This window comes from Monodon monoceros, unplaced genomic scaffold (genome assembly GCF_005190385.1).
Source record: "Monodon monoceros isolate NGI ecotype Baffin Bay Population unplaced genomic scaffold, NGI_Narwhal_1 Super_Scaffold_20, whole genome shotgun sequence".
NCBI lineage: Eukaryota > Metazoa > Chordata > Mammalia > Artiodactyla > Monodontidae > Monodon > Monodon monoceros.
Window position 1 is genome coordinate 56,614,322 of NW_021703777.1, and position 19,452 is coordinate 56,633,773.

Genomic DNA, 19,452 nt, shown 5'->3' on the forward strand with positions numbered 1-19,452 from the left:
GACTAATGCTAAATGTAGGCTTGTTTCTAGTTTTTCTCAACTTCAATTACAGAAAACAAAGTTACAGCAGAATTCAACTCTTCAGTAAGCTTTAAGAAGCTTCAGGCCTTTTGGACAATTAGGGGATTAAAACATTTAAAGCCCTCTCCTTAGAACCTTCAAATTTGCTATAGGAAGGGAGAGAGCTATATACAATATTTTTTCCACATTAACTATAACATGAATTTCTAAAGATGTAGCCAAAAAAAAAAAATCAGAAATTAAAGTGCTCACAAGCTAAAAGGTAAAGAGCAATTCTGAGTATAATATCCTTAACATGAATTCGAGTAGCATGATTTACTCTGATGCTCTTAAAACAGACCCATTGTATCAAAACTTTCAAACTTCACATTAGTAACTTCCAATTAGTGTTCATAAATTATTTTCTAACTAGATTTTTAAAGTGGCATTTTCCAAGTTCCAGATAAGAGTGGTTAGGTTCCTTGATCAGATATTAACAGGTTATTAAATCTATAATGTATACAAAGGAACGTCTTAATGATACTATAGAAATAATCACTGCAGAGAATTATCTTTCTGGTAAAATATATTCAGATTCCCATCATAGGAATGCAAGTGTGTACCAGGCCTCCAAATACATACACTGCTTTCCTAACTGTAAGATTAGAAACTACTCTTAACCTCACTTACTGGCAATAAACAGTGGGGGTACTGGCTCTGGTCAGATTCAAAGTAGCACAAGTTTAAGAAACTGAAGGGAGAACTGTGCTGAGCCTCCTGTTGTTTGTCATTCATGGTCTGCTTTACCATGTCATCAATTAGACTTTGCTGACCCAGAAGAGATGGCAAATCCATCACAGTGTATTTGGTGCATAAAATAGAATAGAGATGGCAGGGGGAGGGTCTATGAATTTTTCAAACACTTATTTATTTTTTTAACATCTTTATTGGAGTATAATTGCTTTACAATGGTGTGTTAGTTTCTGCTTTAATAACAAAGTGAATCAGTTATATGTATACATATATCCCCATATCTCCTCCCTCTTGCATCTCCCTCCCATCCTCCCTAACCCACCCCTGTAGGTGGTCACAAAGCACCCAGCTGATCTCCCTGTGCTATGTGGCTGCTTCCCACTAGGTATCTATTTTACATTTGGTAGTATATATACGTCCATGCCACTCTCTCACTTCGTCCCAGCTTACCCTTCCCATGTCCTCAAGTCCATTCTCTATGTCTGTGTCTTTATTCCTGTCCTGCCCGTAGGTTCTTCAAAACCATTTTAAACACTTATTTAATCATTGAAATTGTAGCATTTCTGAAATGATACTATTTGCCATTTTGTCTTCTTGCTTGTTCTTCTGTTTCCTCTCCACTTCTTCCTCCATTTTCTCTCACGTTCCCCCTCCACGTGAATGGTAATGTTCATAACTACATTTACTCAAAGTTCATACAAGAAACCACAGTATCCTTCTTTCCTCTTCTTTTTTCTGTATACACCATATCACCCAAATTGCCAAGTCTGGCAGATTCCGTCTCTTTTAAAAAATTTCTTGGAGACCTTCAACATGGCGGAGGAGTAAGTTGTGGAGATCACCTTCCTCTCCACAAATACATCAGAAATACATCTACATGTGGAACAACTCCTAAAGAACACCTACTGAATGCTGGCAGAAGTCCTCAGACCTCCCAAAAGTCAAGAAACTCCCCACGTACCTGAGTAGGGCAAAAGAAAAAAGAATAAACAGAGACAAAAGAATAGAGACGGGACCTGCACCAGTGGGAGGGAGCTGTGAAGGAGAAAAGGTTTCCACACACTAGGAAGCCCGTTCACTGGCAGAGAGAGGGGTTGGCAGGTGGCGGGGAAATGCTGGAGCCACAAAGGAGTGTGCAGCAACAGGGGTGCAGAGGGCAAAGTGGAGAGATTCCTGTACAGAGGATAGGTGCCAACCAGCACTCACCAGCCCGGGAGGCTTGTCTGCTTACCCGCCGGAGCGGGCGGGGCTGGGAGCTGAGGCTTGGGCTTTGGTCACAGTGCAGGGAGAGGACTGGGGTTGGCTGCGTGAACACAGCCTGAAGGGGGCTAGTGCGCCACAGCTAGCCGGGAGGGAATCAGGAAAAAGTCTGGAACTGCCTAAGAGGCAAGAGACCATTGTTTTGGGGTGCGCGAGGAGAGGGGATTCAGAGCACTGCAAAAATGAGCTCCAGAGACAGGCGCGAGCCGCGGCTGTCAGCGCGGACCCCAGAGACGGGCATGAAAGGCTAAGGCTGTTGCTACAGCTGCCAAGAAGCCTGTGTGCAGTCACAGGTCACTATCCACACCTCTCCTTCTGGGAGCCTGTGCAGCCTGCCACTGTCAGGGTCCCGTGATCCAGGGTCCCGTGATCCAGGGACAACTTCCCTGGGAGGACACACGGTACGCCACAGGCTGTCGCAAAATCACGCCAGTCTCTGTCGCCAGAGGCTGGCCCCGCATTCCATACCCCCCCTCCCTCCCCCTGGCCTGAGGGAGCCAGAGCCGCCTAATCAGCTGCTCCTTTAATGCCAGCCTGTCTGAGCGAAGAACAGATGCCCTCAGGTGACATACATGCAAAGGCAGGGCCAAATTCAAAGCTGAACCCCAGGAGCTGTGCGAACAAAGAAGAGAAAGGGGTATTTCTCCCAGCAGCCTCAGGAGCAGTGCATTAAATCTCCACGATCCACTTGATGTACTCCGCATCACTGGAATAGCTGAATAGACAATGAATCATCCCAAAATTGAGGCAGTGGACTTTCGGAGCAAATGTAGACATGGGGTTTGCTGTGTGCATCTAATTTGTTTCAGGTCTTATGTTTATCTTAGTTTAGTATTTAGAGTTTATTATCATTGGTAGATTTGTTTATTGATTTGGCTGCTCTCTTCCTTTTATATATATATATATTTTTTTTCTTTTTCTCTTTCTTGTGAGTGTGTATGTGTATGCTTCTTTGTGTGATTTTGTCTGTATAGCTTTGCTTTTAACATTTGTCCTAGGGTTCTGTCTGTCTTTTTTTTTTTTTTTTTTTTAGTATTGTTTTTAGCGTTTATTATCATTGGTGGATTTGTTTTCTGGTTTCATTGCTCTCTTCTCTCTTTTTTTTATTACACTAATTTTTTTATGTTTAATAATTTTTAAAATTTTTTAATTTTAATAACTTTCTTTTCTTTCTCTCTCTCTCTCTCCCTCTGTCTCTCTCTCTCTCTCTCTCTCTCTGCCTCTCTCTCTCTCTCTCACTCTCCCTCCCTTTTCTTCTCATCTTTGTGGCTGACAGGGTCTTCGTGCTCCGGCCAGGTGTCAGGCCTGTGCCTCTGAGGTGGGACGAAAAGAGATCTCCCGGCTGCACATGATATCAAATAACAAAAGCTCTCCCAGAGATCTCCATCTTAACGCTAAGAGCTGGATCCGCTCAACGACCAGCAAACTCCACCGCTGGACACCCGATGCCAAACAATTAGCAACACAGGAAGACAACCTCATCCATTAGCAGAGAGGCTGCCTAAAATATAAAAAGGTCACAGACACCCCAAAACACACCACTGGACATGATCCTGCCCACAAGAAAGACAAGATCCAGTCTCATCCACCAGAACACAGGCTCCAGTCCCCTCCACAGGAAGCCTAGATAACCCACTGAACCAACCTTCGTCACTGGGGGCAGACACCAAAAACAATGGGAAATATGAACCTCCAGCCTGCAAAACGGAGACCCCAAACACAGTAAGTTACGCAAAACGAGAAGACAGAGAAATATGCAGCAGATGAGGGAGCAAGGTAAAAACACACCAGAACAAACAAATGAAGAGGAAATTGGCAGTCTACCTGAAATAGAATTCAGACTAATGATAGTAAAGATGATCCAAAATCTTGGACATAAAATGGAGAAAATATAAGAAAAATTTAACAAGGACCTAGAAGAACTAAAGAGCAAACAAACAATGAAGAAAAACACAATAAATGAAATTAAAAATTCTCTAGAGGGAATCAATAGCAGAATAACTGAGGCAGAGGAACAGATAAATGACCTAGAAGATAAAATAGTGGAAATAACAGCCACATAGCAGAATAAAGAAAAAAGAATGGAAAGAATTGAGGAAGTCTCAGAGACCTCTGGGACAACATTAAATGCACCAACATTCAAATTATAGGCGTTCCAGAAGAAGAAGAAAAAAAGAAAGGGATTGAGAAAATATTTAAGAGATTACAGGTGAAAACTTCCCTAATATGGGAAAGGAAAGAGTCAATCAAGTCCAGGAAGTGCAGAGAGTCCCATACAGGATAAATCCAAGGAGAAACATGCCAAGACACATATTAATCAAGCTATCAAAATTTAAATACAAAGAAAAAACATTTAAAGCAGCAAGGGAAAAGCAACAAATAACACACAAGGGAATCCCCACAAGGTTAACAGCTGATCTTTCGGCAGAAACTCTACAAGCCAGAAGGGAGTGGCAGGACATATTTAAAGTGATGAGAGGGAAAAAACTACAACCAAGATTACTGTACCCAGCAAAGATCTCATACAGATTTGACAGAGAAATTAAAACCTTTACAGGCAAGCAAAAGCTAAGAGAATTCAGCACCACCAAACCAGCTTCACAACAAATGCTAAACGACCTTCTCTATTCAGGAAACACAAGAGGAGGAAAAGACCTACAATAACAAACCCAAAACAATTAAGAAAATGGTAATAGGAAACATACATATAGATAATTACCTTAAATGTAAATGGATTAACTGCTCCAACCAAAAGACATAGACTAGCTGAATGGATACAAGAACAAGACCCATACATGTGCTGTCTACAAAAGAACCACTTCAGACCTAGGGACATATACTGACTGAAAGTGGGGATGGAAAGAGATATTCCATGCAAACGGAAATCAAAAGAAAGCTAGAGTAGCAATTCTCATATCAGACAAAATAGACTTTATGATAAAGACTACTAAAAGACACAAAGAAGGACACTATATAATAATCAATGGATCAATCCAAGAAGAAGATATAACAATTGTAAATATTTATGCACCCAACATAGGAGCACCTCAATACATAAGGCAAAGGCTAAAAGCCATAAAAGCGGAAATTGACAGTAACACAATCATAGTAGGGGACTTTAACACCCCACTTTCAGCAATGGACAGATCATCCAAAATGAAAATAAATAGGGAAACACAAGCTTTAAATTACACATTAAACAAGATGGACTTTATTAATATTTAGAGGACATTACATCCAAAAGCAACAGAATACACTTTATTCTCAAGGGCTCATGGAACATTCTCCAGGATAGATCATACCTTGGATTACAAAACAAGCCTTGGTAAATTTAAGAAAATTGAAATTGTACCACGTAAGTTTTCCGAGAACAACGCTATGAGACTAGATATCAATTACATGAAAAAATATGTAAAAATTACAAATCCATGGAGGCTAAACAGTATACTACTAAATAATGAAGAGACCACTGAAGAAATCAAAGAGGAAATCAAAAAATACCTAGAAACAAATGACAATGAAAACAAAATGACCAAAAACGTATGGGATGCAACAAAAGCAGTTCTAAGAGGGAAGTTCATAGCAGTACAATCCTACCTAAAGAAACAAGAAACATCTCAAATAAACAACCTAACCCTAAACCTAAAGCAATCAGAGAAAGAACAAAAAAACCCCGAAGTTAGCAGAACAAAAGAAATCATAAAGATCAGATCAGAAATAAAATAAAAAGAAATGAAGGAAACAATAGCAAACATCAATAAAAATAAAAGCTGGTTCTTTGAGAAGATAAACAAAATTGGTAAACCATTAGCTAGACTCATGAAGAAAAAAAGGGAGAACACTCAAATCAATAGAAATAGAAATGAAAAAGGAGAAGTAACAACTGACACTGCAGAAATACAAAGGATCATGAGGGATTACTACAAGTGACTATATGCCAATAAAATAGACAACCTGGAGAAATGGGCACATTCTTAGAGAAGCACAACCTTCCAAGACTGAAACTGGAAGAAATAGAAAATATAAACAGGCCAATAACAAGCACTGAAATTGAAACTGTGATTAAAAATCTTCCAACAAACAAAAGCCAATAACCAAATGGCTTCACAGGTGAATTATATCAAACATTTAGAGAAGAGCTAACATCTATCCCTCTCAAACTCTTCCAAAATAGAGCAGAGCAAGGAATGCTCCCAAACTCATTCTCTGCAGCCACCATCATCCTGATACCAAAACCAGACAAGGATGTCACAAAGAAAGAAAACTACAGGCCAATATCACTGATGAACATAGATGCAAAAATCCTCAACAAAATACTAGCAAACAGAATCCAACAGCACATTTAAAGAATCATACACCATGACCAAGTGGGGTTTATCCCAGGAATGCAAGGATTCTTCAATATACGCAAATCAATCAATGTGATACACCATATTAACATATTGAAGGAGAAAAACCATATGATCATTTCAATAGATGCAGGGAAAGCTTTTGACAAAATTCAACACCCATTTATGATAAAAACCCTCCAGAAAGTAGACATAGAGGGAATTTACCTCAACATAATAAAGGCCATATATGACATACCCACAGCCAACATCATTCTCAATGGTGAAAAACTGAAACCATTTCCACTAAGATCAGGAACAAGACAAGGTTGTCCACTTTCACTACTATTATTCAACATAATTTTGGAAGTTTTAGCAACAGCAATCAGAGAAGAAAAAGAAATAAAAGGAATCCAAATTGAAAAAGAAGAAGTAAAGCTGTCACTGTTTGCAGATGACATGATACTATACATAGAGACTAAAGATGCTAATAGAAAACTACCAGAGCTAATCAATGAATTTGGTAAAGTAGCAGGATACAAAATTAATGCACATAAATCTTGTACACTCCTATACACTAATGATGAAAAATCTGAAAGAGAAATTAAGGAAACACTCTCATTTACCATTGTAATAAAAAGAATAAAATACCTAGCAATAAACTTACCTAAGGAGACAATAGACCTGTATGCAGAAATCTATAAGACACTGATGAAAGAAATTAAAGATGATACAAATAGATGGAGAGATATACCATGTTCTTGGATTGGAAGAATCAACATTGTGAAAATGACTATACTACCCAAAGCAATCTACAGATTCAATGCAATTCCTATCAAACTACCATGGGCATTTTTCACAGAAGTAGAACAAAAAATTTCACCGTTTGTGAAACACAAAAGAGCCCAAATAGCCAAAGCAATCTTGAGAAAGAAAAGTAGAGCTGGAGGAATTAGGCTCCCTGACTTCAGACTATGCTACAAAGCTACAGTAATCAAGACAGTATGGTACTGACACAAAAACAGAAATACAAATCAATGAAACAGGATAGAAAGCCCAGAGATAAACCCACACACCTATTGTCACCTAATTTTTGATAAAGGAGGCAAAGATATACAAGGGAGAAAAGACAACCTCTTCAATCAATGTTGTTGGGAAAACTGGACAGCTACATGTAAAAGAATGAAATTAGAACACTCCCAAAAACCATGCACAAAAATAAATTCAAAATGGATTAAAGACCTAAATGTAAGTCCAGACACTATAAAACTCTTAGAGGAAAATATAGGAAGAACACTCTATGACATAAATCACATCAGGATCCTTTTTGACCCACCTCCTAGAGAAATGGAAATAAAAACAAAAATAAACAAATGGGACCTAATGAAACTTAAAAGCTTATGCACAGCAAAGGAAAACATAAACAAGATGAAAAGACAACCCTCAGAATGGGAGAAAAGATTTTCAAATGAAGCAACTGACAAAGGATTAATCTCTAAAATTTACAAGCAGCTCACGGAGCTCAATATTAAAAAAACAAACAACCCAATCCAAAAATGGGCAGAAGACCTAAAAAGACATTTCTCCAAAGAAGATATACAGAATGCCAACAAAAACATGAAAGGATGATCAACATTACTAATCATTAGAGAAATGCAAATCAGAACTACAATGAGGTATCTCCTCACACAAGTCACAATGGCCATCATCTAAAAATCTACAAACAATAAATGTTGGAGAGGGTGTGGAGAAAAGGGAACCCTCTTGCATTGTTGGTGGGAATGTAAATTGATACAGCCACTATGGAGAACAGTATGAAGGTTACTTAAAAAACAAAAAATAGAGCTACCATGTGACCCAGCAATCCCACTACTGGGCATATACCCTGAGAAATCCATAATTCAAAAAGATACCTTTAGCACAATGTTCATTGCAGCACTACTTACAATCGCCAAGATATGGAAGCAACCTAAGTGTTCATCAACAGATGAATGGATAAAGAAGATGTGGCACATATATACAGTGGAATATTACTTAGCCATAAAAAGAAACGAAATTAAGTTATTTGTAGTGAGGTGGATGGACCTAGAGACTGTCATACAGAGTGAAGTAAGTCAGAAAGAGAAAAACAAATACCATGTATAATGGAATCTAAAAAAAAAAAAGGTTCCGAAGAACCTAGGGGCAGGACAGGTATAAAGACTCAGCTGTAGAGAGTGAACTTGAGGACATGGGGAGAGGGAAGGGTAAGCTGGGACGAAGTGAGAGAGTGGCATGTACATATATACACTATCAAATGTAAAATAGATTGCTAGTGTGCAGCAGCTGCATAGCACAGAGAGATCAGCTTGGTGCTTTGTGACCACCTAGAGGGATGGGATAGGGAGGGTGGGATGGAGACGCAAGAGGGAGGAGATATGTGGATATATGTATATGTATAGCTGATTCACTTTGTTATAAAGCAGCAACTAACACACCATTGTAAAGCAATTAAAGATGTTAAAAAAAAATATTTCTCTTTCTTCCCAATCACCATTATCTATGTTCAGCCTGCCATCATCTATGAATGAAAACAGCAGCCTTTTAACATTTTTCCTAATAAAAGCAACACCAGAGCAAAATGCCAATACTGGTATTTCAATATCTACTTTTGCAAAATAGGAATTCAAGATTTAGTAAACAAGATTTTTGACACTAAGCATTTAACACAATTCAAATATAATATTTAGCAGCATATTTTTAAACAAGTGTAATTGAATTCTTAACATAAACAGTAAAAATTATTATAATATATATTGTTTACATATAAAATTATCAGAATTTCCAAAAAGAAAACATAAAAGTAAGAAAATTTAATAATAATAAGTTGAAAATCAAATATTATTTATTAATGTTAATTAATGTTAAAAGTAAATAATATAATTGTATTAATATTTAGCATTGGCTTTTAAAAAATATGTGTCAATTGTGTCATTGCTGGGAATATAAGCACATTTTTTGTGCAAATTTTTCCAGCTGATGGAAAAATTATTTTTGACCTCATACTACTTGATGGAGTAGTAAGGCAATAGTTAAAAGCTAACTTCAAGTTATTTTCTCTGACTCCAATTTCAGTAATGCCATCTCTCATTTGTACTTTTGAAGGGATGATTTTTTTTTTTTTTTTTTTTCGGTACGCGGGCCTCTCACCACTGTGGCCTCTCCCGATGCAGAGCACAGGCTCTGGACGCGCAGGCTCAGCGGCCATGGCTCACGGGCCCAGCCGCTCCGCGGCATGTGGGATCTTCCTGGACCGGGGCACGAACCCGTGTCCCCTGCATTGGCAGGCGGACTCTCAACCACTGCACCACCAGGGAAGCCCAAGATATATTTTTTTAAAGTTCAATTTGTTATCAAATACATTTCAAAGACTTTATTTAGTTTAATACAGAAACACCACTGTTAAGGATCAGTATAGATCTCTTTTCCTTGGAACTGTGTCGCAGAGAGATATCTACAAGCATGGTTGTACCTTTCTGTTTGACTTTATGCAGAATAAAAGTCCATTTTAAAAGCTGTCCCTGATCCCCCATCCCTTCCCTCCCATTTACGGCCATGTACGACTCCCAAGATCTCTGCTCAATGCCAGCTTTTGGCAGAATAAGTACTACTAGTGCCATACATGTTGTAACCAGTGCCCAGGAAAGAACAGGCCTTACTTCTAGATACTGTGAAAAAAGATCTAGATTCATGAAAGAGTTCTAGCAACACACTTTGTTGAAGTTCCAGCCTACATCATACGCTATAAGGAGTTTGTCCTTCTCTATCTTCCAGCAAGGTAAAAGTGATATGACACTTTTCCAGTGTACACTGTTACTGAATTTTACCTGATGACATAGCCAGCTTAATAAAACTATGTGTTTTTAGTGCCTCATATGCTTGAGGTTGTGTATCAGGGAAGGTTACTATGTAAAAGAAAATAAGTTTGAGTGACTGTTTATATAAAACACTTTATCAAAATTGTGCAGTTTTCCTTATTATTTTGTCATTGTCATTGCGCTTATTTTGCTTATACAGATTAGTATTTGGTTATCAGAAATGTAACCAAAAAAGTCCTTCATATTAACATTCTTCCCTCATAATTAACATTTATTTCCAAAATAAATTTTTAATTCTCTTGCCCTCTGAAATTTATTGTCCATGGGTTATTTCACTCTTATGATTTGATTTATTTTGCTTAATTTTTTTTCTTCAACCTGCCTTGAAAAGAATAAATATTATTTTAATTGTTACTACAGATTATACTCTGTGGAGTACACTATGGAAAACTGAAAATAAATGACATTTGTATAGTGCTTTACATTTTGTAATGCTTTCCCTTATCTCTATTATCTCATTGAATTCTTTTTATTTTTTATTTTTATTTTTTTGCGGTACGCGGGCCTCTCACTGTTGTGGCCTCTCCCGTTGCGGAGCACAGGCTCCAGACGCGCAGGCTCAGTGGCCATGGCTCACGGGACCAGCTGCTCCGCGGCATGTGGGATCTTCCCAAACCGGGGTACGAACCCGTGTCCCCTGCATCGTCAGGCGGACTCTCAACCACTGTGCCACCAGGGAAGCCCTCTCATTGAATTCTTATTTTAAATTGTGCAGAGTAATTATAGCTATGAATTCCTAATTTTACAAATGAGAAAACATAGGCTCAACTGGTAAGTGAATCATAATCATGCAAGTAGTAAGTCAGTGTCCTCTAATTCCATATTCCATATTTTTCATAATATGATTTTAAAAGTGGCAGCCTGAATTATTTCATGCATTCTACAACTACAAGTCTTCCATAATGCTTTAAGAAGAGACTGAAGGAACTAAAATGATTCTAATAAAACATTACTATTTTTGATCACAAAACACATTTATTATTTGGGATTGACACTGTTAATGGACTTAGTTGTTTTCCCCAAAAATTCATATGTTGAAGCCCTATTCCACATATGACTATATTTGGAGATAGGGCCTTTAAAGAGGTAATTAAGATTCAATGAATTCATAAGGGTGGGGTCCTAATACAATAGAACTGCTATCCATATAAGTAGAGAGATACCAGGGATACAGGGGTACAGAGTAAAGGCCATGTGAGGATATAGTGAGAAGGTGACCATCTTAAGTCAGGGAGAGAAGCCTCAGGAGAAACCAATCCTGCTAGCACCTTGAGCTTGAACTTGAGATGAACTTTCAGCCATCAGAACTGTGAGAAAATGAATTTCTGTTGGCTTAAGCCACCTAGTCTGTGGTATTTTGTTGTTGCAGCCCTAGCAGACTAATACAGGCATCTTCTGAAAAATGTAATACTTAAAATAGAATATAAACAATGGAATCAAAAATAGGATAAACTTCATGATAGAAGAAATGTTTTCTTTCTACTCATGAAATACATGGACCTTCTTCTTGATTCTCCATTTTTCCCTTTCCTCTTTAAAATATGTACCTCCCCTCATGGTTTTACCTTTACAAGCCTTTCTTTTGGGCTAACTTCATCCCATCCCAACATAAAGTATTTTGGTTGACTACAGAAGCATTTCCTTCTCCCCACCTTCCAAGCATTTAATCCAAAGTCAATTATTGAAGAAATCCTCCCAAGAGCGTGATAAAGGAAATATGAAAACCAAAACCATAACAATGCTGCAAGTGGCTTTTGGTTGCTTGTGCAGTGCTCTGGGTAGAAGAAAGAAATTCTGCCTGACCTCTATGAACGTCAGCTGGTGGCAGAAGATTTGATTACACATAGTTTTTAAAAAGAAACATTAACATTATCAGTCATGAAATCATGAAATTTTCCAATTCTTTTCAGAATCCATCTATAATACTTGGCTCCATGGCCCCCTGAAATAGTGAAATTCCACATACTATCAGCCATGTGGGGGTAAATTTATTTTTGTAACTTGATCCATTTATATTTTCTCATTCTCTCATAGAATATATTCTTACTGTAAATAAAGAAAATTATCTGTTCTAATAAACATGAACTTGTAATGGCCTTATCATGTAAGATATTAAGGTAAAATAAAGGATTTGGGGGGCATCTTATTAGAATTATCTGCTACATATTTAGCCCTTACCATGCCAGGAACTGTGATGTATGTATTATAAGAAATACTAGTTTAGTATTCCTGATAACCTTAGGGTAGTTATACTGATCTCCATTTTGGAGATGAAAGAAGTCAAATTAGGCAATTCTCCCAAGCTTATATAGCTGGAAAGTGATAGAACCAGGATTCTAATCCAAGTCTATCAAAATCTCTCCCTTTCTATTAGGATTATCCTATTGTTAAAAATTTAGACAAAATTTAATGACAGGAACATATATGTAAAAACTCAATAAATTTGGAAATTAATATGTCTCCAATACTGCTCACATATGCTTTCTTGGTATTGCTATGGCCTGGACCTATTGGGTAGTTTTGAGTACTTATTATGCATCTGGCACTATTCTAAGCACTTCACAGGAACTCGCCCATTTAATTCTGACAGCAAATCTGTACTATTAATTTTCATGATTTTCAGATGGTGAAACTGAAGCACCAAGAGATTCAGTAATTTTTCAAAGGTTGAAAGTTCATAACAGAGAAACAACCTAGGCACACTCTTAACCACACTACCTTGGAAGGAATATTGATAACCTGAACTTGATCCACAGGAAAGTACCTGCCCACTGATGGTGAGACTGGAGGAAGTAATCCTCTTTGAGCTCATTTCTTTCTGTTATGGCATGTCTAAGTCTCTTAACGTAAGGACCCCCAAGAAAAAACTATGAAGTCCAGAAAATTGAGTACAGTGTTGGGCACACATGTAGGCAATAAACAATCAGCAAACAATAATGTGAAATATAGGTGCTTTTTCATGAGCGTATGTTATGTACCTGGTAGTGTGCTAATGCTTTACATGCATAATTGAGGTACAGAGAGGTGAAGAGAATTTCTTAATTTCACATAGTTCAGAAGTGGTAAATCCAGGATTTTAATACAGATAGTTTGACTCCCAAACCCATGTGTAATCCATATTATCTGACAAAGATTTGAAGTCAATTTTTAAAGTATCAAGTCTAGAATATATTATTTGTCTATAAGAGATCTCATTTCTAGGGATTATAAGATTAATCCATCCCATCCATATTTATTAATCATCTACCATATGACAGGAGTAGTACTGGGAATAAAACATTGAATATCATTATCATGTTCCTTGCCCTCATGAAGCCCTAAGAAGCTTTATAGAAAATCTACTGAAGAAGTTAGGAAATAGAAAGAGGAGAAATATACTAAAAATATTATTTATTCAGTAAATATTTATTGGTGTTTGTTTTATACTAGACATTGTGATGGGTATCAAGGATTCAGAGATTAAGCACAAGAGCACTGCCCTCAAGAAGATTTTAATATAGTGTATTTTGTGGAAGGTACAAGATCAATTAATTTTTCTTTGTGCCACTTAGAAAAATATCTCTGCCAATTAAACTGTGACATATCTTCAAGTGTTAGGTACATTCCAACTAATGAAATGTTAAGAGGTGAAATCATGAGAAGCCTAGAGTTAATAAAATACTGTAGCAACAGAAATGTCTCTTTATAATACAATGAGATAAGTAATCATTTAAAAGAAATGTGACTTTGGACAAATTATAATACCTTTGTACTTTAGTTTTCTTTTTGTGTTTTTCACTAAATGGAGACAATAATATATATATATATTTTGAGAAAAAAGTGTCAATATGGGTTTAAAGTACTTAGCAAAGTAAATGACAGAGAACAGATTAATAAGCATTTACTATCAGTAATAATGTTATTTATTCCCTAATAGAACCAAGAATTATTGATTGCTTACCATGTGCCAATTGCTATTCTAAATGCAGGGGATACAGAATTGAACAATAAAAACAATAAAAAATAAAAATCCCTGCCTTCATAGAGCTTACATTTTATTAGGATAAATAGGACAAAAATTTTAAATATATAGCATATTAGATATTAAAAAGTGCTAAGGATAAGAAGAAAAAAAACAAACCAGGGGAAGGGAAAGTAATCGGAAGTTTTAGTAGAGGAAATTGCAATTTTTAATAGGGTGTCAGGCATTGCCTAGCTGTTATGGTGACAAGGAGGACCTGAAGGAAGTGGAGGACTGAGAGATGTGAATAACTGCGGAGCATTCCAGGTAGAGGGAAGAGCATCCGCAAAGGTCTATATGCAGTGAGATGACCAGTGTTGCTGGAGCAACGTTAAGGAAAACAAGTATGGGATGAGATCAGAGATGTGGTGAGGGACTGAGCATATAGCACTTTATAGTTATAGGGAGGACTTTGGCATTTACTCTGTCTGGTGTGGGAAGCCACTGTATGGTCTGAGCAGAGGAAAGGTGTGATCTGACTTAGGTTCACTTGGGTTGCTGTGTTTAAGAGTGACTGAATGGGAAGAGAATAGAAGTAGGGAGAACAAGTATTTGACTAAACATCTGAGGTGTCAGTGGTGATCATAATGACTAGAATGCTATGGGTCATGTGCATATATACAAGAGCATGGGGGTGTGAGAGAGGTGATGGCTTTTGAGTATGGAAACTATGATCCTCATTGGTACATAGTAGGCCTTGAACAATGTTGGTGGAATTGAGCTGATGTTTGATCCTTCATTTTAACAAAAGAAGAGTTAGCTCTTCTAATGTCAATTCTTCTTCAGCTCCATCTCAATTACTATTATTTATTTAAAATTGAAACAACCACGTAGACATATTGACTTCAAACAGTACGAAAATATTCCCAAGGATTCCTGAGTTATAACCAACAGAGTTGTGTTGGTTTTCTCATTACTGCAAAATATCTAGAAGTTTTGATTTATGAGAATATTACATAAACTTTGGTGGCAACAAAACCATGCAAACAAAAAAACTGGGAGAATAAATTCAACTGAATTTGAGTTTACTGATTTCTCAACAACCAGCAAAGCATTCAAGGAGTGTAAGTAGTTAAATTGGGTTAGGATTTAGAATAATTCCTTACTTCTAGCCTTAATATTGTATTTTATTCCCCTACTTTTGACATCATTGTTATCCAGTTACTAAAATAATTGCCTAATATTTGCAGTGACATATGTTTTATTATTAACTTGTGAATTGTAGTTAACCTATGAAGACATCGTGATTCCAAACTGTAAGGCTTACACATGATTTATTTGTAAGTATGAAGTTAAAATAAATTCAAGAAAAATAAAATTATTCTCTGTATTTAGAAATGAAATACTCAAAGTGAATAGCAAAGAAAAGCTCATAATTTAAGCTCCAAGATTTTTTTTAAAGAATGCAATTTTAGTAACTTTGATCTATTGCAGATGCTTGAAATAATATATATGTGCTCGCCCCTGTTACATATACACAAGTTTCCAAGAAATTGGCAAAATGTAAGGCCCTTTTTCAGGGTAGCTAGAGTTCTTGGTTATTTGTTTTGCTGTTTACGTTTACAGTCTGGAAAAAAGAAGGTCATTATGTTGCTTTCTAAGCGCTTTCTTAAAAGCAAACAGTTAAACTCAAGCATTGATTTTTATTTTTTTTAACCAATTAAACCTAACAGTGACACAAATGGGAGATCCAACTGCTAGGATCCTAGCTGCTAGGATGGGAATACAAGTTTGAATATGACGTGGCCCCTCTCCTCAAGGAGTTTACAGGGTGGGCAGGCTCACTCTATTATGGGTTGTAGAGAGTCACATCTTGGTGCTCCACTGTGCCCATCATCTTTCTAACACTGATGAGACCGCTAAACATTTCATTTTTTTCAGGTAATTTAAATTATCAAAAAGAAGGAGAGCTGTATAATTGTCATATAAATGATTCTTAATTTCAAGTAAAACCATAAATATTCTTCTAGTCACTTAACAATCAGCTTATAGATTACAGAGTTGATAAATTAAGTCATTCTTCCAAAACCACATTTAAACTCTACAACTCTACAGCTATTACTGAGTGAAAGGAAATTTGATATTCTACTTTGTTTTCCATGCAAATATACTACCTGACATATATTAAATACTCAATAATGCATGATGGGTGAGTGATAGAATAATTATGCTTTATTTTGAAAAGTATTTTCAGATCTATGAACATATGTTACTGAATCTTATTACATTGAGATTTTAATAAAGTTGGATTAAATGATTTAATCACCCACTCCAGATTAAATTTTTTAAGATTTAATATACAGGAGTTTCAAATTCAAATATATATAATATCCAGTTATAATACAAGTATCAGAAAATACAGACCTAGACTCTCAAGAAACATAATATTTATATAAATACTAGTAATTAATGATTACTTTCCTCTAAAATAAAGGTAGGGGTAGAAACTGTCTATGTTGAGAGAATTAAGTGGTTGAGTGATTAGGCCAAGGTATTTTCTGTTACACATTCAGGAACAGAATTCAGGACATTTATCTCTAAGGCAATGTTTTCTTTGTTTGTTTGTTTTGTTTTAAGGTAAAAAGTAGATAGATTTATAAATACCCTCTGTAAAGAGGTTGCAGGAAAATGGGGCTTGAGAGGATGGTTATGTCCCAGGTGTCAGGCAAGTTCCTGGGATAGGCCACCAAGTGAGGGTCCTTGGCTTCTCTCAGGGAAGAATTCAAGAGTGAGCCATAGGAAAGTGAAAACAGAAAAACACATTCCATAGGCAGAACACAGTCCATCTCAAAAGGCCAGAGTGGCCCTGGGAGATACACACTCCACAGACAGAGTATGAGCTGTCTCAGGTGAGAGCAGCCCTGAAATACAGGGTGGACAGTTTTTATGGGCTGGGTAATTACATAATTTAAAGAGTGGGAGATTTGAGCAGAAGCAAGAAGAACTACAATTCTGCAGCCTGTGGAAGGAAAACCACATTCACAGAAACATAGACAAAATGAAAAGGCAGAGGACTTTGTACCAGATGAAGGAACAAGACAAAACCCCAGAAAAACAACTAAGTGAAGTGGAGGTAGGCAACCTTCAAGAAAAGGAATTCAGAATAATGATAGTGAAGATGATCCAGGACCTCGAAAAAAGAATGGAGGCAAAGATCGAGAAGATGCAAGAAATGTTTAACAAAGACCTAGAATAATTAAAAAACAAACACAGGTGAAAAATACAATAACTGAAATGAAAAATATACTAGAAGGAAAAAATGGCAGAATAACTGAGGCAGAAGAATGGATAAGTGACCTGGAAGACAGAATGGTGGAATTCACTGCCATGGAACAGAATGAAGAAAAAAGAATGAAAAGAAATGAAGACAGCCTAAGAGACATCTGGGACAACATTAAACACAACAACATTCACATTATAGGGGTCGCATAAGGAGAAGAGAAAGAGAATGGACCCGAGAAAATATTTGAAGAGATGATATTAGAAAACTTCCTTAACATGGGAACAGAAAGGGCTACTCAACTCCAGGAAGCACAGAGAGTCCCAGGTAGGATAAACCCAAGGAGAAACACATGGAGACACATAGTAATCAAACTGAGAAAAACTAAAGACAAAAAAAAGTATTGAAAGCAACAAGGGAAAAACAACAAATTAGCAGGGAACTCCCATAAGGTTAACAGCTGATTTCTCAGCAGAAACTCTATAAGTCAAAGGGAGTGGCACTAAATATTTAAAGTGATGAAAAGGAAGAAACTATAACCAAGATTACTCTACCCGGAAAGCATCTCATTCAGATTTGATGGAGAAATCAAAAACTTTACAGACAAGCAAAAGCTAAGAGAATTCAGCACCACCAAACCAGCTCTACAACAAATGCTAAAGGAACTTCTCTACATGGGAAACACAAGAGAAGAAAAGGACCTACAAAACAAACCCAAAACAATTAAGAAAATGGTCATAGGAACATTCACATCGATAATTACCTTAAATGTGAATGGATTAAATGCTCCCACCAAAAGACACAGACTTGCTGAATGGATACAAAAACAAGACCCATATATATGCTGTCTCCAAGAGACCCACTTCAGACCTAGGAATACATATCGACTGAAAGTCAGGGGATGGAAAACGATATGCCATGCAAATGAAAATTAAAAGAAAGATGGAGTAGCAATACTCATATCAGATAAAATAGATTTTAAAATAAGAATGTTACAAGAGAAAAGGAAGGACACTACATAATGATCAAGGGATCAATCCAAGAAGGAGATATGACAATTATAAACTGCACCGAACATAGGACCACCACAATACATAAGGAAACTGCTAACAGCTATAAAAGAGGAAATCTACAGTAACACAATAATAATGGGGGATTTTAACACCTCACTTAAAACAAAGGACAGATCATCCAGACAGATAATTAATAAGGAAACACAAGCTTTAAATGACACAATAGACCAGATAGATTTAATTGATATTTATAGGATATTCCATCCAAAACCAGCAGATTTCACTTTCTTCTCAAGTGCACATGGAACATTCTCCAGGATAGACCACATCTTGGGTCACAAATCAAGCCTCAGTAATTTTATGAAAATTGAAATCATATTAAGCATCTTTTCTGACCACAATGCTATGAGATTAGAAATCAATTACAGGGGGAAAAAAAGTAAAAAAACACAAACACATGGAGGCTAAGCAATACGTTAATAAATAACTAAGAGATCACTGAAGAAATCAAAGAGGAAGTCAAAAAATACCTAGCGACAAATTACAATGAAAACATGAAGATTCAAAGCCTATGGGATTCAGCAAAAGCAGTTCTAAGACGGAAGTTATAGCAATACAAGCCTACCTCAAGAAACAACAAATATCTCAAATAAACAATGTGACCTTACACCTAAAGAAACTAGAGAAGAAGAAAAAACAAAACCCAAGTTAGTAGAAGGAAAGAAATCATAAAGATCAGAGCAGAAAAAATGAAATAGAAACAAAGAAAACAATAGCAAAGATCAATAAAATTAAAAGCCAGTTCTTTGAGAAGATAAAGAAAATTGATAAACCATTAGCCAGGCTCATCAAGAAAAAGAGGGAGAAGATTCAAATCAATAAAATTAGACATGAAAGAGGAGAATTTACAACAGACACCTCAGAAATACAAAGCATCCTAAGAGACTACTACAAGAAACTA

At 36.6% G+C, this 19,452-nt stretch overlaps 1 protein-coding gene across 4 annotated transcripts in view; it reads right to left on the reverse strand.

Moving 5' to 3' along the window:
- The window catches only part of ADGRL3 (adhesion G protein-coupled receptor L3), an 865,234-nt gene that overhangs the window by 172,669 nt on the left and 673,113 nt on the right, over positions 1-19,452 (reverse strand). The gene's annotated exons all lie outside the window — the stretch shown is intronic.